We start from the raw sequence: 19,308 nt of genomic DNA, 5'->3' as shown, positions 1-19,308 counted from the left end.
TCTCCTATTATCCCCTTTAACTCTGTAAACTTGGTAGGAAAAAAATCTTGGTATTCAGAGAGAAATTCGGCGACCTTATCTACCATTGTGCCATCCCAGTAATCTCCAATCTTCACAAATTTGGGCTTCACCTCTGTAACAATATTTACCTGTTTAGTTTTTAGTGGCGTGGTTATATAAGGATTCTAGATCTACAGTCCCTTGACCTCACAGTGACCCTTGGTTTTAGGGATATTAATCTTTCACGGGTCCTTATCTTCTTCTTTAGTAGTCATGTTATAGCATTTCAATGTGTGGCCCAGCTGAGTAGTCCAATCGGCTTTAATCAGATCCAAAGGATTCTCGGTATCCTAAAGATTGATGCTTTAACTTCTTGTAGCGCTTCGTCAATACAATCAAACCTATCTTTGAAGATGAATGCCATTATGAACCCTTTGCACAGAATATCCCATCCTCCTGTGCCATGTCAGAGTTCTATCTCCAGATACCAGTTCATCAGGATGACATCCAAGGTGTGATAGGACAAGTACACCCATTCAAGTTGGGGCTTCGCTCCATAAGCCTTAGCCCATTTGGCCAAGTGTGCATGCGGATCATCCTTCCCGTCATAATTTTCTATCACTCATAACTTTGGCGTCCCAAATAATTTTCTCATCATCCTCCTACACTCGCATCAATCATTAAAGATACCCTTGTGCATACCCCACCATCTTAGGGGTGTAGCACACAGGGCCCAGTCTAAAGCCTGGAAGCACTGCTTCTCTAGTACTTCCGTCTCAAATGCATCCAAAAACACATCCACATTATTCAAGCCATTATAAGTGGGTAGATTTCTTACCTCTGACAGCACATAGTACAGTGGCCGGGTCATCATATTACAGCTCAGCGTGGTTATTTCATGTAGCTGATTATGCTAGCACTCTAATTCTTCGTTTGAGCCCAAGTTGCAGGAACTCTCGCAATCCCATGTAATTCATCCATCCATTGTTGGATTCACCCATTCTTGGTCTCACATTGTTATCTTATATATGCGGTCCAAATCATCATCACTTTCGTAATCATGGGCTGGTTCAGTATAGCACAATCCTTCAACAGGATCTAGGGGTACTATTACACGAAGCGATTTCTTTTCAAATATCATCTTTCACTTCTTTAGGTTGATTACCCTATTCATGTTAGTAGCCCAATCAATAAAACAATTTCTATTACTTCAAAATTAGGAAATGCGCTCATGCCTTCAATATCTACAGTTACTCCTTGCAGTCATCCCATGGGGATGATCTTCTGCTGATTTTCCATCCTTAACTGAATCAGAGAACACTGTAATGCGGGTCTCCCCATCCACTCCCAAGTCTACTATGGAAAGACATTCACGTACAATTCCAAATCCAAAATAACTTGATCCATTTCTTATTCTCCTATCTGCGTGGTGAGTCTCATCTCACGTCCTGTCCTTGCTTTATTCTTACCAATCTTCTGTACCATAAGCGGTTCACGAGGAGTGTTTTTGGCACATCTATTTATAAGTTCCTGTAACCCCTTCACAGCCTTGCTATTGCGCAGCAGCTTCATGCAGATCTCTAGAAAGGTTGTAAGTATAGAAGGGTCCCTTTCCTAAAGAGGTTTATCTCGGCTCCCTGAGGTAAAGGCCTTAGCAAAGCTCTTCTTTGCTTCCATGAACGTATCGCGTGTGTGCTCCAAATCAAACTCACCCTCCTTTTCTGGAGCTTTGTGAACCCATGCATTTTCTTCAGGTTGTTTCCCCTTATCATCACCCATTGCAATTCCACTGTCGAGCACTATATTCACATTCAGATCCTCTTTGTGAGGCTCAATCCTCATCACTTGCAGGTTTTGAGTCAATTGTAGTGGTAGCACCCATTTATCATATATCCTCACTATCATTGTAGGACAGTCCTCCATCTCATGACCAAACTGAGTATAATATTTGCACGATGGACATGTTGGGTTAGTGCATTCATAGGCATAGTGTCTTGGTCCTCCACAATTGTAACACATTAGTTGTCCCCAACATCTGTCAGGTCCTCCTCCACTTTGGCCTCGTCCGTGCCCCTGAAATCCTATCCATGCCATCCCAACACTTTGGTCAAGATATCACGTTTCTACCTGAACTCTATAGGTGGGTGTTCTGTCCATCATCAATTCATTTCTTTAGAAGTTGCACTCATCATTCCCTATCGACCTGTAGAAGTTGCAAAACATTTCTTCCGGTGTTTGTACAACTTCTACAGCAAATGACAATTATCAGTGGTATGTTTCCCTGCTACCTGACATATAGCGCACCACAACGTAGGCCCTGCTCTTGGTCCTACTTGGGCTTCTAGCCTCAAAGGCATCAGTCCTCCCCCTATCATATAGTTCGCAAAGACTAGGCAGTGGTCTTTGTTGTGCCCCTAACCTTTACATTTCAGGCACCATATCTCTTCATGTGCCTCCGGTCGATCTGTTCTGTCCTGCTTCAAAGTTTTCATTTCAACACAAAGATTTTTCAACTGTGCATGGATCTGTTAAACTCCCAGATTTAGATCTTGCATCGATGTTTCATGCAGTCTTATTCCAATCTCCAAGGCCTCTACCTGAGTCCTAATCTTCTGTTGTGAAAGCACAACCCTTAGGTGCGACAGGAGCGAAGCCACGAACCACTCGCGGTGTTGTCCATCTGTTAAGCTCATATTAGCTTTGTAGATTTTACACTTCAATCTCTAATCCAACTCCCAAGGTGTTTCACCTAGTTTCATTGAGATTTCCTTGAACCCCACAATCGACTGCGCCTCAAATTTAGGTCTACTGAACTCTTTATTTAGCGTGGTCTAGATCTCTGCCAACCCAATGTTTGGGTTTTCGTCAGAGTACTTGATGTACCAAGTTAACGCGTGATCTTGCAAAGCACTAACCAATGTTGTCTGCTTCATGTGATCATGTTTAACGCCCTGAGCTTCCCATACAGATCTTACGACAAACCAGAATTGGTCCGGGTCCTCATTTCCCAAGCCCTTAAATACTGGCAACTTCACTGAATTCACCATGTTAAACTGGGGTAGAGGTGGTGGTGGGGTGGATGAAGTTGCAGGTGAGGGTGGTGAAGGTGGAGGTGGTGTGGGTGGAGGTGGTGGTTGCAGGGACACTTGTTTTATCAAATGAACTGCACTTTGAGGAGAAGCCCACGCTACTCCCTCTTCATCACTCAAAGGAGGTGAAATCAGTGGGCTATATTCAAGACCCTTTGTTTCTTCGTTCCTATAAGTCTTTCCAATTTGCATAGCTCTAAACATCAAGGTAGCTGCATAACCCATTTTTCGCACAATAACATCTTAATCTAAGTAATTAAAGACTTCAAGTACTTACCTCATGGGCCTTTGGAAAAATGTCGCTCCACCTCGTTGTAACTCACTGAGGTATCGACCACGAATTCTGTCACAGCCGCCTTATGATATGATCGATCCAATAATCAATAGCACGTGTGATATTATCCTTAAAGGCTTCCCATCTCTGTACTAGCTCCGAGGTCCAGACAATAGGACCGTCAAGCCCCCACCTTCCTTTACTATTTTTTAGCTTCGCGATCCACTCATATAACTCAGTTGGAAAGGAACAGAAAGTAACTCATGGGTTTATGTATACAAGTACCAATTTGACCACTATTCCTTTATGAGCCACGGATTTCTGTTTTCTTGCACTACGAATTCATGGATCTTCCTATCTAACCAGCCTTCAATCTCTTTCTTAGTTATATTCCAGTGATACGACATCACACATCTCTCATACAGATTCCCAATCCCGAAAATGGAACCATTTCTTGGCTTTGTGGGCCCTCACCCAGGTTCAGCATTAGTCAGCCAAATAAATCCCTATACTACTGGCCCTTTCGACATCAGCTCGTGGAGTGTGGACGAAAGTCTCACTCGAAGCAATATGGGAGGATGTTGGAATTAAGTTTCTGCACCCTAAGATGTTCGTGATGTCGGTTTATACCTCCTGCCCCTACTTTCACGCAGGTCGCTAAGGCTTAGGGCTCTATCAATCTACCCTTTATCTCGCCCTTCGGTACCTCCACGAAGGTGTATGATTGACCTTCGCATAGCCCTAACCCATCGTCTAGGTACTTTTGCACAGCTATGACAATGTATTGTATAGGTTCCCAAGTTATCTCAAGTGTTTTACTTACCACTCAATTACAATTAGCATCGCATAAACTCATACCTTTACCTACGTTCAATTAATAGATATAATCACATACATTCCTGCATGAACTAAACATTATAAAATAAATCCAAAACACAATATAATCAAATGCATTAACAGATACTAAATACACAGTAATTGCATAATACTTCTCTTTATTGATATCTTCCAGTTTAATACAGACTCTATCCACCCTGCACGCACAGCTGCAGGGGTCGACGCACTCAGCTGCGGACGTCTACCCTAGGCCTCTGTGCACTCAGCTGCATAGCCTCTACCTATGCTAAGACCTGAAACCTTAGACTTCTCTATCCAAACTCCCAAAGCTTAATTGTTCTCCTACTAGCTAGAGCTTACTTACTTACCTCTTTTTTATACAATCCCATGGTCTGCAGACCATGGGTAGATATTTACAGCCAACTTGACACTTTACAAAATAAGGTTGGACAACCCTTTATGACTCTTGACACCTTCGTGCTCCACGACCACAAAATTCGGAGACTTTACAACTTTATTACAAAATTGTCCCAAAACATGGGCTTTTAGCCCCAAAACTGCTCTTGGGGGAACTCGTTCCAAACAATAGGATGGAAATAGATTTATATTTGTTTCTATAGTATTGAATACAAGAGAATGTTTGAGAAGAAGAATTTTGAACCAAACCACTGGCACTGATGGTTTATCTTTTTAGCATCATTTAAAAGGAAAATTAAGCCTAACAATTAGCTAGTCTAAGATTGGGAACTGGGTGAACCTTAATATTGTTACATGTGTTCTTTGAGGACGAATAATTTTCTCATACCATTTTCTATTAGTGAGCCATTTTTTACAAAGTTTGAAAGACACTTTTGAATGAGTGATTACACAATTATATTTAGATCCACCTTCAGATCTCAACAAGCTTATATTTCCCATTAACAAGAGATCTTAAGTGAACTTTCATACCTACACACTACTACATTTGGGTGGAAACTCCGACGATGTAATCCGATGGAAGGGATAAAATAGGAAAAAGTGTCAAAAGTTAAATGTATTTTTTGTTTTTTTTTTTAAATCTCAACAGTTATTGAATATCACATGCGAGTTCTTTAACTATCGAATATCCAATGGAAGATCTTTTCCTGTCGAATATCTGATGTTTTTTATTTTTTTCTATAATCCCTAGGGTCGTCAAATGTCCAATGGGATTTATTTTACCTTAGAATATATTATGCTTTATCCAATATGAAAATGTGTTTTCCAATATCTGACAAATGGAAATTAACCATTGCATAACATTCAATTCCACCATTAATGGCTTTTTTCCATTGACAACGTCTAATATGGGACCACTTTACGTTGAGTTTAACTAATTATAATAAATATAACATTAATATTATAATTATGTATAATATTATTAATATATATTAATATTAATATTATATTATATTATTATAATATAAATTATATATATAAAGTTATATATATATATATAGATATATATATATGTTTTGAAAGGTTGTAGGCTTATTTTGAGGTTAATTGAGAAAAAAATTATCACTCAAATTTTGGTGACAAAAAATGTCACATAACATTCCTCAAGGAGACCAAGGATACGTAGGATATGCATCAGGGGCTTCTGAGGATTGAATATTTTATTTCCCTTGTAGAAATTGCAAGGGCTTGAGGCTAAGGCGAAGTCTAATAGAATCAACTAAAAAGCATTATGGAGAGTGGCATGCATTAATTTTTACTCTTCCTACATAATCCATTACTGTGAAGGTATAACATGGTAACTAATTATATATATGTGATTTTTTTTTTTTTTTTTTAATAAAGTCGGTTGAGAGAGGGATGCAATACATTTATACATTGTGAACAATCTTGATTGAATTAAGGTATGGATTGAATAATGCAAACACTATAATAATGGTAGGTTATTATGGTATGATGTGTCTACATTGGTCAAAGAATCTCAACATAGTGGATATAATAGTATTACGCAAAGGGAAATCGATTTAGCATATGGTTTCAAATATTATCATGCAAGCATATTGTTATGCAACCAGCTCACAAAATAGAATAAAATATAGATCAATGACTTAAAAATTATCCTCTTCAAGGAGGCAACCTCCTTTACATTACATAAATGAAAAATTCTTGGATGATACAAATGATATGACGTCCTTGGTATATATAGGAGTCTAAGGGGTCACAATATGATCAGAGCCTACATAACAATAATAATGTAAGGGCACAACAATAACAATAGTGGGATTCTATAGGGCACAACAACAACAACATGGGGGATATATGGGAACAACAATAACAATAGGGGGCTACACTAACAATAACAATAAGGGGAATAAACTAGTATTATAGGGACCTAAAATTCCTCTTTCCTTAAAAGAAAGTGTTTTCCTCAACACTTGAGTATTTCTGGATGCTTCTATATAAAATTCTCATCCTCCCATGTGGAATATTGAGTGGGTAAGTTCTTCCACTTAATGAGATACTATAAAAAATCAATTTCATAGTGGTTGGGTTCTTGTTTCCATGATTGCTTCAGGCTCAAATATGATTTATATTTCTTTTCAATGTATGGAAACATTGTTTTAACTTTGAGCTTGTCACCGATAACCTTGTTTAAGCATGAAACATGGAAAACTAGGTGTACTCAGGAGGATGTGCAAGGAACTCCAATTTGTATGCCATAGTACCAATATTTTGCAACACCTTGTAAGGACAATATTACTTGGGTGATAATTTATTATCATTATTAGCTTTCTTGAGGGACATTTGTTTGTATGGTTTTAGCAATAAAAATACCCAGACACCTACATCAAAACTTCTTTCACAACGATGTTGATCTTCCTATTCTTTCATTTGATTTTGCTCCAAAGTGAGGTTATCATGTAAGAGTTGGAGAGCTTGTTGTTGATGCTCGATGTGATCTTCCACTGCTTTCACCTTATAATTTTCTCTTAAGGATGATATGATGGATGGTGGATGATATCCATAAAGTTCCATAAATCGGTTCATTTTTGTTGCAGTATGGAAGGAAGTGTTATACCACCATTCAACTAGAGGTAACCACTTGACCCATTTTGTTTGTTTATCATATACAAATAAACAAAGGTATCCTTCCATTTTCACCATATTAGTTTTCTCGTCAAATTGAGGACGATAAGATGCTTGTGTATATACTCCTCTTTTGATGTTTCTTGATCCTTTTCTTCGTCCTCTTCACAATCTATGTAGAATGATTTACTCTAAGCACACTTATGACCTTTAGTGTATATTATATCACAAATGTAACAAATTCCTTTTGCTCTTTTTTCCTCCAATTTTTATGGCATCAACCTTGCAGGTTGTGGAAGGCTAGGAGCAACAACACTTGCATATTTATATTTGTAAATGCTAGACTTCTTGGTTGCCATAATTTTTCTTTCAACTTCTCTTTCCACCCTGAATGCCTTCTCCAATGTATCAGGTTCCCAAAGGAAAAACTCATGTTAGATGCTACCCTTTAAATTCCCTATCAAGATATCAATCCTATACTCCTATGGAATATGAATTACCCTAATATTCAATTTTGGAAGTCATCAATGTTCTCTGCCATTGAACACTTTTGTTTGAGATTTATCAATTGGCTAAATAAGGTGTTTCTGCTTGTATCTTCATATTGTGCTATCATTTCCTTCATAAACATTGACTAGATGAAAATTGGTTTACGAGAAAAAATCCATCTATACCATACAAATTGATTGGTTTCTAAATATAAAGATGAACTATGTACCTTTTGTGAGGGTTTCACATAATGTATACCAAAATATTGCTCCATATGTAGTATCCATGTTATCAAATACTTACCATCAAACTTCCTCATATCGATCCTTGGAATGTGCTAGGCCTTCAACCCAAAGTTAGAGTCTCTCAAATCATGATTAATATTCCTTTTGTTTTCATCATGAGTTTCATGGAATAATTTGTCGCCATTAGGAAGAATTTCTTGTAGAAATTTTGTCAAGTCTTCCTTGAGACCATCCATTTTTTTTTTAAAAACATCCTTCAAACCTTCCATATTTTCTTCTAAATAATCCATGTTCCCTTTTAAACCATCCATCTTAAAATTCATAACCTTTTCCAATTCATTTTTTGTTACTCTTTGTGAGAGTGAAATTTGTTGCATTTGGTCTCGTAATTTTGATATATCACGTTGCATTTCTTCCTCTTCTTCGTATGTCATAGAAGATATTTCTATTTTCTTAATAGGTGTGTCCATTTTTATCTTCGAGGAATTTTTGAATTAAACAATGATATCTATGCTTATCTATGCCCTTCTAATCACTTCCAACTGATTTTTCAAACAAAGGTTATCCATAATTTTAAAAAATTACACACATTTTTCTTATTTTTTAGGAGCTCGATATTGAAACTGTTGCATCTCTATAATTTTGGATCTCGAATCTCTAAGCGTTAATTTTGTGGTAGAAATTTGATTCTTCTTTTCAACCTCACAAGTCAGAGTGAGATTGGATTCTTCAAGAAAGAGTTATGCCCAATCTCCCACGATGTCCTTATTATCGACTAGTTCAATAGAGATAACTCATACGGAGTGCCACATGTTAGTGTTTTGACCTTTGGCTCTGAACATGGTACACGAAAAACTAAAGTCTATGAAATTTCAGCCACTTCTTACGAAATTCAAATGTGATGCCCGAGAGAAAGCTATGATGATGTTTCCTAGGTCACCTGCTTGAGATTGAATTTTGGAGCCTCCAAAAACCCTAACTTCAACGAATCATTATTTAAAAATATAGTGAACCAAGATATGAAATTCGTACACAAAGTTCATCAATATTTATTCTCCACATGGTTGCAATTTCAGCTTCTAAATCCTCGTATAAAAGAAATTATATCAAAACATCCAAGATGACATGTTTGAAGAAGTGAAACCCTAGAATCCAAAGCTCTAATACCAAATTTTATGCAAGAAACTCACAAAATAGAAGAAACGATAAATCAATGACTTAAAAATTAACCTATTTGAGGGGGAAACCTCCTTTACATTACATAAATGAACAATTCTTGGATGATACAAATGATAAGACCTCCTTTGGAATATATAGGAGTCTAAGGGGTCACAATATAATCAGAGGCTACATAACAATAATAATGTAAGGGTACAACAATAACAATAGTGGGCTTCTATGGGGCACAACCATAACAACGTGGGGTATACATGGGCACAAAAATCACAATAGGGGGCTACAATAACAATAACAATAAGGTTAATACACTAGTATTATAGGGACCTAACATATATTCACTCATATTACTTAGTTTTTTTTATAATTATATTGATGTATATCACATGTTTTTTTCCTAATTTGCAAATTTTGCAAGTATAAATATGCTTATCAATTGAAAATGAATTTTTTATGTGTTTGACATATTGTAGTTGAAACACCACAAAAAAATGTGGTGCGATGGTCGTAAAATTTTGCATCAAAAAGTCGGATGAAAAGATGAAAATTTTAGATACTGGGATAACTACATTATTTCAAGTTATCAATGTTTCCTCTAGAGGTGACAAACATATAGAAGTCTGTAACAATTGATACTATGGGTATTTGCATGATATAATTGAGTGTTACTTTGAACCGTTCAAAATAGTTGTGTTCGATGTCAAATGGTTTAGGCTACGAATCCATGAATGTGACCCTCATAGAACTATTATTCAGCATGCTAAAAAATTTACCATGGTTGATATAAGGAATATTGAGCTAGGATCAAAGTCATATGTTCTTCCAAGACAATATGAACATTTATTTTACGTAGATGTTCCAGGTAAAGTGGGTTGGTCATATCTTGTTAGATATGATCCCAGAGGAAGTCCTGTAAAGTATAATGTAGCGAAAGAATATGAAATTGAATAGAAGATGATGTAGAGGGAAAGGGGGTTTATGCAGTGTCAGGCGGATGAATGGAAGAATTTTAAGGAATATATGTTAATCAAGACAATGTTAATTTGGATGAACTAGATGATATTGACGTTGTGTCGGACAAAGAACTTGAAGAAGTTGAACCAAATGTAGAAGAGAATGTTCCATATGATGATATAGATTATGATGATGCTGCTGGGAAAGGATAATTTTAGGGGCGAATGTTCGCCCTTTGGCGAAATTAAGGGGTTTTAAATTTTTAGTGGGCGAATATTTTGTATCATAGTACATTTTTACAAATCACCTCAAATAGCCCACCTTATTTTAAGGGAGAGGGTAAAAAAGGTAAATTTAGCCCATGAAATTAGGACTTACAACCTTCCATTCACCTATTTTCAAGAATAGGTTTTATTTAAGTGAATCCATTCGCCCATTTTCAAGAATAGGTTTTATTTAAGTGAATCCTATGGGAAAATACCATATTCATAAAAGAGGTATGGTAAATTAATAAAAATATAAATAAATGAGAGGTATGGTAAATAAATAAAACATTTTTTATATTTACTCCATAAGTCACCTTATATACATGTAAGGGTGTAAACAAATAAAAATATAAGTAAAGTGGAGGTATGGTAAATAAATAAAACATATTTTTATACTTACTCAAGAGGTATGGTAAATAAATAAAAATATAAATAAACTAGAAGTATCATAAATAAATAAAACCTCTTTTTATATTTAGTCCATAACCCTCGTTCTATTTATGAAGGCTCAAGAAAGAGGTTTTATTTAAGTGAATCCTATGGGCCAAATACCATATTTGTAAAAGAGGTATGGTAAATTAATAAAAATATAAATAAACAAGAGGTATGGTAAACAAATAAAACATTTTTTTATATTTACTCCATAAGTCACCTTATATTTATGAACACTCAAAAAATGGGTTATATTTAGGTGAAACCAATGGCCAAAATACTATGGGACAAATACCATGGACTAGATTGTCATTAATACCATGCAAAAAACCATTATTAACCCTAATATTAGAATTAATAAAAATAAAAATGGCACATGGTATTGACCCATGGTATTCACCAAAATGGCACATGGTATTGACCCATGGTATTCACCTGGAATGTAGCCTATTTAAATGGGGGAATTAAACCAGCATGTAGCCTATGCTAAGATTCACTAGGACTTTACAAAGTTTTATTATTTAGTGAAAGACTCGCCAAGATCTTACAAGATTTTATAATTGAGTAAAATATTCGCCATGCCTAGTGAGAGATTCGCCAAAAAATTATATATACATATTATATTATTGATAAAATCGCCTTCCATTTTTACTATATACCATGGAAATTCGCCCATTTATTATATTTATAAATTTAGGGGGGGTTCTTAAAATTTTCCCTGATGCTTGGTGAAAGGATGATGATGGTTTACACTTTTGGGCCAAATGTGGTGATGAAATTTCAAGGTTCTCCTCTTTCATCGAATTGAAGCCCTAAAAATTCATATAAGCACCGTGAATTTTAATTCAGAGTACAAAGACAAATTGTGGAGAATTATGTTGTTGTCCTCATGATATTTTTTGCAAAAATGTTTAGTGTTGTATAATATGTCAATTTTCCATTAAATGAAATGTTTTTCCTTGCAAATTTTCATGCATATTAAGATGTGTTTGTGTATTCACATACCATAACTTAGTCTAAAATGTGTAATTTTTAATATATATATATATATATATATATGATCTACACAAAGAGATAAAAGTTTTTCATATTAATGTTTTTTTAATGAAAAATATCATTTTTATTATTGTTCGAAGCTTGCGATTTCAATTGCATTTTGCAAATACATGTGTTCACGTAAGGTTTTTTTCAACTATTTAAATAAATTGAAGTACCATTTTAATAGGACTTGTAGACGAGGATAATGGTAATTTTTTTAATTTGTTGTGTATATTTTATGATATTGACTTTTCTTTCAAACTCTTTAAAACAATTCAAAACAATTTCATGAATCCAAGTGAATCCAATGTGATCAAATTTTCCACCTAAGGAAATATTTAGCCTTAAGTTTGCTCAGGTACAAAAATGGAGTTGCAGGAAATTTTGCAGAAGGAGTGATGAAATTGTTGATTTTAGGACTTAAGAAGCTCAATCAAGAGCTTAAAGTGTTGGATCAAGTGCATAAATTTATAATTCAAATAGCTCGATCAAGGGTTTCATAAACCCTTGATCAATCCTCTATAAAAAAAACTGAATGATCTAAAATTCAAAATTTTACCTCATTTTAAAATTCCAAATCTTATTAGAATTTTTGTTATAATGTCATGTGAAAACCTTATTAAATTGAATATTAATATTAAGAGAATATTATTATTACTATTAAATTAAATGATGAAATTATATTAATATAAAAATTTAAAATTGATATATTTTAATGTTAACATTAAATGTATTAATTTTGGATTTAATATAATAGTATTAACTTTAATATAATATAAAATTTCTTATATTATAATATATACTAGCACAACGACATTAATAAATATGGTTGATATATCCCATAGGCGTCAACAAAAGAGTCATTTACAAAAAAAGTGTCATAAAATGATCTAGGAGGATCTCATGAATCAATTGCATAGCTGTTCAGTGTCGTCGTCAGCATTCAGTTCAGTTTTGACATAGTTGATTATGGTTCAGGTTATCTAGGCGATGTTCATGGTTTTTCATGGTGTTCAGTTGATGTGGTGTTGCACCTGGCTGTCGGCATGTGTTTGTCATCAGTTCCACCAGGATTTGGTCGACAACATGTGTTTGTCGTTCACCTCACAGGATTTGGGTTGTCATCCACTTTACAGGATTGGTCATAGACATGTGTGTCGTCTATTGCCAAGGTTCGATATAGTTCATTGTCAGGGTGTCATTGCAAATGTCACTTGTGTCGATGATGTGCATTTAGTTTTATGTCACATTGTGACAAATGTTTCTAATGTCGCTTTGTGACATTGGTTGTAAAAGGGTAATTTTACACCTAATGTAAAACCTAAACCCTAATCCTAAATCTAAAACCAAAACAATACCTACGACTAAACCATAAAGCATTGAAATATGTATTATAAAACAATACAAAACCTATGCCAAATCCATGTATGAAACCTAACCTAAATACCTAAACACTAGTCCTAAAACTCATCAAACATTGCTATGTATTAAAAAACTATACATAAAACCTAATCTATTAACTCTCACGCTATGCTATACATTGTAAAATAATACAAATACAAAATAGTCCTAAGCTGCTGACTGTAACCGCATTGGAGGTTTTAGCATGTGAACACCACATTGATTAACTGTTGGGGTCTTTAAAACCATAGAGGTGACCATAATCGCGTCGGAATCAATTACATGTGATCTGGTGTATGAGAACCGTTGGAGTTATTAAACCATGGAGGTTAATCGCCAATTAGAAGCACGACATGGAACATGTGAACGTGATGAAGACCATCGGGGTTAGCATAGACCGCCAATTCTAAATTGTCAATGGAACCACCGGCACCCAAACCATCGGTTCAGTCACCGCTCACATGAGTTTTCTAACCTCTACCCAGTTAACCTGACTTCCAGCGGGTTCTGTTATATTGTAAATTTATTTTTGGGTTTTCAATTAATTTTTGGTTACAAATTAATTCGAAGACCTAGAACCTAGCCTATGTGTCATTTTACAACTAGACCGAGGCTTCCAAACCCATCCAGAAGATAACCTATTCATCTCAAATTCAACCAAAGGTGGTTTTGGTGCACCTGGTGGGTTATAAAAGGAGGTTTTCACATTGAAGAAAAGAGGAGAGTGGTTTTAGTTTATGTACGCAGAATCTGGAGGTCTTAGGCAATTTTATTTTCAATGTAACAAGAGCATCCAGAGTCGGAATTGGGAACCCTGACAGGCATTGGAAAGCTGGTTTAGAGAGCTATCGATTGAAAGCGACAAGAAATGTCTGCATGCACATTCATTCTGGTCTATTCTTTGTGTAATCGACCTCCACTGTTTCAATCCTAATAAAGCAGTATCCCATCTTGAAAGCGGACCCAAAGACGTAGTCCATCAAGGACGAAATCCATAATCAACTTTGTTGTTTGGTATCGTTGTTTCTTTAATATTTTCACTATTGTTATGCATCTTTCTTATGCTTAATCAGCTATCATAAAGTCTTATTCTCCAGTACTTTTCCTCGATTTCCGAACTTTTAGTTACCAATCAATTCAATAATGGCTAATCAATTCTACATCAGTTTTAGTCTATGATCATTTCAGATCATATAATTTGGTATGAGAGAAGGTTGTGTTTGTATAATTTTCCATTGAATGTTAACCAAGTCAAAGTCGCAACGAGGAGAAGGAATCCTTGAGTAGATCGATCCAAAGATTGGAAAATGACGAGTCGTTCATAAATCGACCGTGTCAGGTTCTAATGTAGGTGAAAACACTAAAACTACAATGATTGATGAATAGTCTTAGTAAAAATTCTTGACTGTGCAGCAGATGTTGGGAGAACTATACGAAGACAAGAAGGCGAGAGATGATGCTTCTTCTTCAAATACATCGAAGAAGGACAAAGGTAAAGGTAAGGCTGATAAACCACCTTCATCTCCATCATCTCCATCATCATCACCTTCTTATTCTTCTTCTTAGTCCAATGCAGAATCTAAAACAGAAAGGAAACCTAAGAAAATATCTCTTCTGAAACTTCATGTGAAATTTGAGTTACCTGTTTATGATGGCGAAATGAATCCTGAAAAGCTAGATAACTGGATTAAGCAGTTAGAAGTGTATTTTCGCATTCAGAACATTTCTAGTGATAAAACTAAAATTTAGTTAGCTACACTTAGAATGGGGGGAACAACTTTAATCAGGTGGGAAAGTAAAACTCAGATAGATGTAAAGTGGAAAGGAAAGTCATCTCTTCATGGTCAAAGTTTTTAAAAGCTCTTAGGAAACAATTCTATCCTTTAGGATACATGCAACAAGTTGTTATTGATTGGCAACATCTGAGGCAAGGTAAAGGCCAGAGTGTTCAGGATTTTACTTAGGAGTTCAGAAAGAAACTATTGGCACTTGGTAGTTCATTGGATACACATGAAACTTTGTTAAAATAAATTGGCAGTTTACATTCATATTTGCAACATACTTTAATAATATTTACTCCTGGTGATTTTGATGAAGAGTGTGTTTAGCACATACATATTGAATCAGGTGGAAGACCATTAAATTTTTCGTTGCAGTCATTCAAAGAGTTGGAAATCAAATATTTCAGTGACAGTAAGGGGAAGAACATTTCGAAGAGAAAGAAATCAGCAATTGTTTAGAAGGAAATACCTACTTGTTCCCATTGCTAGAGAATCGGTTATGATGACTCTAAGTGTTGGAAACTTCATCCAGAACTTAAGCCCAAAAAGTTCCTTATGTACAAGGATGAAAAGAAGGCAATTGCAGCAGCCCAGTAGGATCTAGGTTTAGATTCAAGTGATGAAAGAAGGATAACCTCTATGGTTACAATAGGTAAAATTTCTAACACCAGTTCAAGTTCGAAAACTATTGCAACTTCATCAAACATAAATCCTTCAAATGAGGATAAAAGAGTTGAATTATTTAACATAAGGATAACTTCTAAGCAAACAAAGATAAATACAATTTTTTACAGTGGATCACAAGCGAATCAAATATCTGAATATTTAGTTAACAGTTTGGGTTTGGAAACACGAAAATATCCAAGACCTTACCCGTTAGGATGGCTAAAGAAATAAACTCAGATAAAGTCACCTGGTGAGCACCAGTATTGTAGCAATAATGCTACAACTCCTGGGGCTTCCTTCTTTACTTTTATCAACCTGGTAGTTCATAGCAAACTTGGAAGCGACGGTCATGAATGCACAAGTACTAGCTCTTACTGCATGCTGTCACTTGATCACCTGGCGCAAGTTTGCTAGGGGCTTTAGCCAACTTCTATGAGTTCTCAGAAGAAGATTTTAACTGTGATGAAAGAAGGCTAACTCTACAGAGGCTATTCTATTTGCAGAAAGAGAGTGAAAACTGAAATGAAACGCAAACCGTAGCAAACCCTAGTTTACCTACTAACCCTACTTTTGCAAGAAAAGAGATGGAAACTACTGAAATGGGTTCCATTGACTACTAAAAAGGTAAATTGTATTTATTTAAGCTACTTCTAAAGAAAAATGAGAAGAAATCATCTTTTTGTACTTTTGAGATTTTTATGTCGAATTATTATGCTTGTGATTTGATTGGTTGTGGTTGTGTAGAGGTTTAACGGAAAAGGAAGATGGAGTTGGCTTTTGTAGAAGGTGAAGAAGGTGTGGAGGGGTCATAAGAAGCCCCTAGTACCCTTCTGAAGATGTCCATTGCGATCAGATTTTGAAAAATCACTCACAGAAATTCTACAGGGGAAATGAAGGCTGGATGAAGGCATTGGGGGGTCTATAACTTGTCAAGGAAGATCAGGGATGAAGCGGATGGTTGGATTTTTTCAAGGGGCAAGAAAGTAGCTTTATGGAAAAATGCAGAAATTAGGGCAGATTGGAGAAATGTTGCGAATGAGTTGAGGAATCTAGGAGAAGTGAGATGGTGCTGGTTATTTTATGGAGGGATGATGAGTTGAGATGTCCTGCAAGATATCTGCACATTTACTTCTCAAATCTGACCAAAGCAAGAACTAAAAAAGCAGAGTTTTGTCTATCTTAACATAATTTCTAACCTAAAACCAGAAAATGCTGAACACTATCTTATGAACAGAAAAGCATGTGAAAGAACTATGGTAAAAGGACATGGAATGATCTAAGCAATTAAATCTAGACCAATATCAACTTGTCCAAATCAAAGGATCACACTGGCAGTTGCATGGAAGAGAAAAAACTGTGTTTTTGGTGGCAGCAGTAGTGTCTTGACCTCAAACCATGGTCCCAAGTAGGGAGAAAGGAGATCAAGACCTGTTGTTGGCCTTTTTGGATCTTTTTCTATCACTACAGCAACTTACTTAAACAACTTGAAAAAAAACAACTATTCTAACCATCAAAAGCAACCTAATTTAACAAAGCAAGATGAACCTAAACAACAGAAATTATCTCATGAATGAAAGCAAAAAGATATAAATACACAAAGGAGGTGTTGGGAAGATTGGGTTGGGCCCTAACCCAAGAGCTTCAGCCCCTGGAAAACATTAGTGCTAGCTCAAAAACTGTTTCATCTTCATTTATCAAAAAATAGCAGTTACATCACATAAATTATCTTCAAAAGGAGCTCGAAAATGAGCTGAGTATAAGGTTGCACAAAAGTGCGAAAATATACTAATAATTGGCTAACCTACTGAGGCTCGAGGCCTTCTTATTTATACAAATGAATACTCTCAACAGTCCTCCTAAAATTAAGGAACTTGGCTTCCTAGAACTGAAGATAAGAGCAGTCTTACTTGACTTGCTCGGCTGCCCCTTGGAATCATCAATGTGGCCTTTGTACTCCGAGCTGCTGATGGAGGATTCAAGGAAAGGGGTCATTAATGAAGGAGACACCCCTCCTACAAGTCCTCTTCCCTATTTCCTCGAGTTTGACTGCCATTTTGCTCATGAATTCCTGGTCCTTGTCCAAAATTGTCCAAAAAATCTGTAATAAACACTTATTAGACTACATGGCAAAGTGACTAACCCAATTCACTCTATTGACATAAATATATTCAAAAGCATGCACAAAACTACTAATAATGGTGGATTAAATCAAAATAAGAGGCAGAATGAGCCCATATAGTTACCCATTTCTAGGGCTCACCATCACCCCCTGCTGAATGGGTTGCTCATCCTCTCAGCAACTAATCTAACTCTTCAGCTTTAATGGCTCTCAAAAATTCCCTGACATCCCAAGCCTCTGATGTGATGTCTTCCTCTCTGTCATGGAAACCTTCTTTCCTATCCACTTCCTCCCATTGTTTTTGTTCTTCCTCCTCCTTAACTCCTTCCAACAGTCCTAGCAGCAATGGAGGACTGAATTTAAGACCAATCCAATTGGCTTTCAAGTTTTGCATTGATTGCTTATATGGGGGAACTCTCCTCATGGCTTCCATCATTCTAGTTGGGAAGTGATACTCCCTGATCCTTAGGCTATGTGAAAATGTGTTCCACCTTCTCATGCGGGCATGAAGGCATTCATCGCCAAATAATCTCTCCATATCCTCGAAATGAGCAATATCTTGGGCTTGCCTGTCAACATAGTCAGGGGAAACTTGAGGATTGGTTGCAAGGTATTGGTGGGCATAGATGAGATCCAAATGTTCTACTGGTTCTGTTCTAAACATCAGGGGCTCACTTAGCTCTTTTGCCATTATTTTATGAATTTCCACTGCTCTCTTTTCTTCATGGCTCATCCAAGAATCCATAGCCATTAGCTGCAAGTCTCCCAATGTACCATTTGGATCCCATAAATTCATGTCAGTAAGTGCCATGTTGTGTAGGTAAAATTCTGCTAGCTTTGCTCTGATCACATTAATTCATAAATTGGCCATAATTTTGAAATGTTATTGTGCCCCTCTGGGCCAGTGTATTAATCTGGAATTGGAGCCACTGATATTTGAGATACAATGCATATGATTTAGCCGGTTGTTTTCATTGCAAGGCCTCCATTACCCAGCTGGCCATGCAGGCTAAGTGGGCTTCCTTTTCCTGCAGCTGCCTTTTCAAAATCAACACTTCAATTGCTGCCTGAGATTCTCTTTCTTGCTGCTATTCCATTGGTGTCTCACTATCTGTCTGTGGTTCTTGTTGTTGTTGTTGTTTCTCTGCCTTCTCACTATCTGCTTGGGGTCCCTCTTTTTGTTGTTGTCCTTCCAATATTGACAACTTATTGCCTCCTTGAGGTTCCCTTTCTTGTAGTTGTTTTTTCAATAGTTCATTTTCTTCATGTAGTTGAGCTCTTCAGATGCTCTTTGTGTGCCTTACCATGCTCAATTCTCTGCTCATCTCTCTCAACTTATTTTCCATGTGCCCTATATCTTCGACCCCTTTTGATTTTGCAATCTGCATCCAAGTGTGGGTCCTGAATCTTTCCTTTTCTAGTTCGAAGAAAAGAGGCGTTGAATTTTTTTTTGGGATGTTCTTCCCACCTTCCAGAAG

This window comes from Pinus tabuliformis, chromosome 8, assembly GCF_031772625.1.
Source record: "Pinus tabuliformis cultivar Carrire ecotype Pingquan chromosome 8, CPIR1, whole genome shotgun sequence".
NCBI lineage: Eukaryota > Viridiplantae > Streptophyta > Pinopsida > Pinales > Pinaceae > Pinus > Pinus tabuliformis.
Note: the sequence above shows the minus strand (reverse complement) of the source record.